Source organism: Camelina sativa, chromosome 18, assembly GCF_030686135.1.
Source record: "Camelina sativa cultivar CO46 ecotype springtype chromosome 18, ASM3068613v1".
Taxonomy (NCBI): Eukaryota; Viridiplantae; Streptophyta; class Magnoliopsida; order Brassicales; family Brassicaceae; genus Camelina; species Camelina sativa.
In genome coordinates, this window is record NC_141897.1 from 1336019 (window position 1) to 1341820 (window position 5802).

Sequence of the window (5802 nt, forward strand, 5' to 3'; positions counted from 1 at the left end):
TCCTACGACAAGTTGTAGGTCTTGAACAAATCTGTCGGGAACCTTTTGTGATGAATCTCCAAAGACTAAACAGAGGATGGATGGCGATATGTCTCACTATCCTAGTGTATCTGCTACACTTCTTGACATAACATTAACATTAGCACCAGAATCACAAAGAGAGTTAGAGAATTCAATGCCTGTTATGGAGCATGAGCAAACAAAGCGTCCTGGATCTTCAGCTTTAGGTAGTCTCCATAAGGGGTAGTGGCTTTCTGTTTCCTCATCAAATGGACATGTCATACGAATAACATCTTCATAAGAGTCAAAGAGGGGTACCATAGGTTTGGCTTAGAGATAGTCGGATATCCTTTAGGATTCTCTTTGGGTTTTCCCGGAAGTACACCAACTTGGCGTGGAACAACATTAGCGGTTTGAGCAACTTTGGTTTCAAGCTTCTTAACATGAATAGAAATGCTTTCACACTTCCCATTTAGTTCGGTATATATGTTATCCATCCTTGAGTTGATGTCTCTTGATTGCTTTTGAAAAGCAACAAGGAGCTCTTGCATCTTTGTATCGACATAGGCATCAGCTTGAGAGGTACGCGCCTGGGTTGGTCCGGATTGGAAAGGTGGCTTGTTGTTGTTGAATTGGGGTCGCGGCTGGAAGTTGTTGTTGTTTCCACCGAAGTTGTTTCCTTGAAAGCGGTTAGCTTGCTGAGGATAATTCTGATCTTGGGGATTCTCCACATTTGGGTTCCTATAAGAAAGGTTAGAAGTATTTCTAAAATTGTTGTTGAAGTTGTTGTTGTACCCTCGGTTTTGGTAGTATCCTTGAGCACCAACATAGTTGACTTCTTCTTCTTGGTCATAATAATTTCTTGGAAAGGCTCCATGTTTGCATTGTTAATAGTCTCACAAGCATTTACTCCACGTTGGTGGTTCCTTAGGAGTTAGTTCATCATTTTCTTGAGGTCGACAATCTCCTTAGTATCGGAATTGCTAGAACGGATGGTTCTATCAAAATCTGTGCAAGTGTTGCTACTACTTGCGGCAAGGTTGTTGATGAGAGCTCTTCCTTCTTGAACGGTCTTAGTAGTAAAATCTCCATTGCTGGCCGTGTCGGGTGAAAGTTGATACTTAGGGTGTAATCCTTTATAGAAGGTACTTACCAGGTTACCTTGAGCAAACCCATGATGGGGACAGTCACGTTCATAGTCTTTGAATCGTTCCCATGCTTCATAAAAAGATTCGACCGGTCCTTGTTGAAAACTTTGCAGCTTGTTGCGAAGAGAGTTGGATCTCGACTTGGTGTAGAAGTGGTTGAGAAAGGCTGACTTGCATCCTTCCCAGCTAGTGATAGATCCAGGAGGTAGAGACTTTAACCATCTATGAGCCTTGTCGGTTAGATAGAAAGGAAAAAGCTTACACTTCAAGTAATCTTCGGGAATTCCATTGGTTCTTGTTGTTGAGCAGATTTCTTCAAAAAGATCAATGTGGTCCATTGGATGTTCGGTAGTAAGGCCATGGAACTGATTTTGTTTCACCAAACCGATAATTTGAGGTTTAATCTCGTAATCACGTTGTGGAGGATGAGTGATACGGATAGCAGCGCGGTCTTGAACGAATTGGTTTGGGGTATCATAATCGGCTATGGTATGGTTAGGTGCGGAACGTCTTAGAAGGTGCACATACGCGGGTTATCTTCTGCCAACTGGAGGTAGTGGTGGATTAGCGATGAGGTCAGGCTGGTGTGGAGGAACATCGAGGTTGTCTCCCACACCTAGAGGGTTAACTTCACGAGGAGCTTGTAAGTTGTCTCGGCCAACTTCAGGGTCGAGTTGCGGATCAGCGGCTAGAAGTTTGGGGTTGCCACCTTGTGCAAGAATTGGTTTTCCTTCCTTGTTGAGGGCATGAGGTATCAGCGGTTGGTCGAGGTTAAGGAAACCTTGGTCCTGGTTCCTTTCTTCGGGCATGAGTTGTTGTCTTCGAAGTTTCCTAATTTCACATTCTAGTCGATCAATGTCTTGAATTGGAGATACGGTTCCGGAGGGTTGACTCCTAGTCATGCACTACAAAATCCAAAAACAGAAACTAGAAGGGAAAATAGAGGTTATCGAGAAACAAGAAAATTAAAAATAAAATTGAAAAATTCAAACTATTTTAGACGAAATTTCTTATCAAATTCAATAGGCAGCTAGTTATTCCCCGGCAACGGCGCCAAAAAGCTTTGATGTGTGTAGAATTTCACTCCAAATCTTTTACCTGAAAAGACTACACAACGACTGAAAGTGCACAGTTAATCCGTGTAGTATTTTAGGATCGATCCCACAGAGAGTAATAGCAAACACAAATTGAATTAAAAGAGAAAGACCTATGGCTAAGACTAAAGAAGAGATTGGGGTTTTGGTTTTCCTAATAACTATTGCAAATAAATAAAACGGTTTAGAACTATAAGACTAAGGCGTTGGGCGTTTTGGAAGCCATCTCAGGGTTTTCATGGTTTTAAGCAATATTAAGTGTAAGATCTAACAAGTTAATACTAATTTTCGGTCTAGGTTCTCAACTACGAAACACTAATGAACTAACAAGCTATTCTCATAGAATGAAAGTCTAAAGTCTTCACACTCTGTTACTCAACTTTCGTAGGCAACGACAAATGTCAACCAGCTAGTTAAAAAAATTTGATACATTCACCAAACTACGCAACTCAACTTACACAGATTACGACGCGAGGTTTTGGTATAACAATAGTTTGGAAAATTAGAATAACGCAGTTAGCGCTCCTGTTCTCTAGATCAGCACTTGGTGATCAATCCAAGCACATGCATTAAGATAAAGATGTCCCAAAAGAACTCTAGTATAAAACCGAAAATAAGATCTAACAACCTAATTGAAGCGAACCATGAATTCCCCTTGAATCACCCCATAAAACCCAACAAAGTAAATTACTCGCTCATGATGCAAAAAAAACGACATTGATATTATAGAGTATAGCATCAAAAGTGAATCAATAAACAAATATGGGTTCAAAGGAAAATTCTCTATTTGTCACAAAAGTAACTTGATCCCAAAAGCAAAGTAAATAAGAAAGAACTAGAAAGAGTAGAAAGAGATTGGTGACTTTAGCGATGGCTTCTAAGAGGAGGTGAGAGAGGACGAGCTTTGACAGTAGTAGAGGAGTCTCTGGTCGTCTCTAGGTTGGCTGCTGGTGGCGTGGATGAAGAACTTAGAGGCACAAAGGAAGCACACTTGAAAACCCTAGGTCTTAAGAGTATTTATAGGGTTTTGTTTAGGGTTAGGGTTTTGTAAGGGTAGAAACGTCTTCTCTTCTTAAGTGCAGGACAAGGGGCGCCGAAAGAGGCTTCTGGACCGTGGAGGAGGCTTGGACTCGGCCGTGGTGATGGTCGCTGGTCAGGCCTTGAATAAAAAGCCCATCGGCTGGTTGGTTCTCTTCACGTCGGTTTGTAACACGTCTCGGTAAAATGGGCATAAGTTCCGGAGGAATGAATAGATTGACTTGATTCCACTTCGAGGAGAAAGATGACTCTTCCAGATTTCCATAGACACCAAGCTCTGAAACTTACCTAAAACATATTTTCCTTGTCTTTTGGTCCTTTTTGCTATAAATCTGTAAAACCTTCTTGAAACCTGAAATACTTGATAATAGACCTTTTATACTTGAAATCTTATCAAAATCTTCCTAAATGCATATGAAAACTATAGCTAATATGGGTAAAATAATTGAAACAAGAACTTTTTCAAGTATCTACTTATGAATGAATGAATGATGCAATCAAACAAACAAACATAAGTATGAATGATCAGAATGTAATGCAAGGTGTTTCAATTCACTTATGATGTTGTAGCATAAAGGATGTCAATCCATAAAGAGTGTGATATGTAAGTAGTCAAGATGTGATCAATGCATTCAAGTTAAGCCAAATATCAAGTTGATTAGTTTCTAACAACCTAATGACAATAATGAAATGCAATGAACTAAGGCAACTTAAGACAATACTAATGCTGAATTAAATTGTAAAACAAGTGCAATAAACAAGACTAAGTAGAATTAACTAATAAGCAGAAGAAAACATGAATAGAACAATGCATAAGCAAGAAAGTAAAATGGAGCTCGACCTAGCACTCGGTCAAGTGCATGGTCGAGTGGGGGATCGAGTTGACAAGCGAATGAACAGAAACAAAGCAAATAATGAAAACAGAGCAAACAACAAGCAATTAACAATACTTAAACAGGGAAATCAATAAACAAAGAAAATCCTAAGGATGGATTTATGGGATGGACTCAAGCTATGGCTATCTAAATTGGTCAACAAACCTCAATCAACAAATGAGCTATCTCTAGACAATGATCTTCTAATACATGTTAATCCATTCTCATGACAATAACAATCAAGCCAAGATACTTCTTAGACCTAGTTCTCACTAGCTATTACATATCAAAGCAGGCATTAAAACCCAGATCATCAATGTCAAAAATCACTTTAAACATCTAATCTCTTAGCATGCTTCATGATAATCTCTAGCATTAGCCTTATCAAACAACTTAGACATTGGTGTGATGCTAAGAAGCTTAAGATCTACCCTTACCCTCTTAGTATAAGAATAGCATAGAGCATATCTAATCTAGAAGAGATATATAACAATCAAGCTTGACCAATCTAAACAACCATAACCTTTACACAGCCTAATCCATCCCTAAGATCCTAACCCACTAATAAGATCTAAAAATCATCATGAAGAACACAAACCCAGAAATTAATGAAACTATCATGATTAGAAAGATGAGATAAAGATGAACAATATTGAACAAAGAAGTGAAAGAAAATATTCAACAGATTCAAAGTTATGAAGGTTACGAATCTATGAAAATCTAGAGAAAAGATAAGAGATGATGCAATAAAGTAAAAGAAGCTAAAAATGGCAAAAACTAGGTTATGAGGTGTCTACATGGTCTCCAGGGTCTCTCTCTTCGGCCACAAGTGCCAGTACACATATATATAGTAAAGAGAGAGAAGCCATAGTTAGCTAGAGGACAAAACAGAGAGACGGCGGTCAGCTCGACCATGTGCTCGGTCGAGTGCATGGTCGAGTGATTGGTCTGTCACGTAGCTCGAGTCTTCGATCTGGGATGATATCCGTTCAGTAAAATCGGGATAACTCTTGCACTACACCTCTGATTGCCTTTAAATCACCGGAATTAGAACGTTATCTCAATTTCCTACAACTCTCATGAAGGATACGGAACCTGAATCGCAACGGAAGATCTTCATTTGGATCGATCTTTGCGGAGCTCGTTATGAATCCGACCGAGTACTCGACCATGTGCCTGCTCGAGTGCTGTGGACGAGTTGCCTTGCGAATCCACTTCCTGATACTTTCAGTCCTCTTGTTTAGCTCCAAAAATAACACCAATTCCTTCCTTACCCTTTTAGAGCTCCATAACACCTAATAATACTCCAAATGCACAAATGTATGCATTGCATGTTTCTAAACATCCTAAGTGTATATTTGGACATAAATGGCTATAAAACCTAAGGAATCATTTCTATATGATGCAAAACATGAACTAAACAACGCCTTAAATATGGTAAAATATAGTAACATCAATAATGATGTTATCACCAATGTTTAGGTTGTTAGATAACGCTAATACTGAAGATTACTGTGTCTAGCCTAAGAGATTAGTTGTCTAGGGTGGTTTTTGACAAATAATGAACCTGGGTCGTAATGCCTGTTTAGTATGCTTTCAACAATGAGAGTTGGGTTAGGATGTTACTAAACTTGATTGTTATTGCGA

The 5802-nt window shown here is 39.2% G+C and overlaps 1 non-coding gene across 1 annotated transcript; it reads left to right on the forward strand.

Moving 5' to 3' along the window:
• The first annotated feature begins 1169 nt into the window (after positions 1 to 1169).
• LOC147921335 (small nucleolar RNA R71) lies at positions 1170 to 1278 on the forward strand. The gene has a single exon (XR_015589931.1). It is a non-coding gene; the product is annotated as a small nucleolar RNA R71 (small nucleolar RNA).
• The last annotated feature ends 4524 nt before the right edge of the window (positions 1279 to 5802 follow it).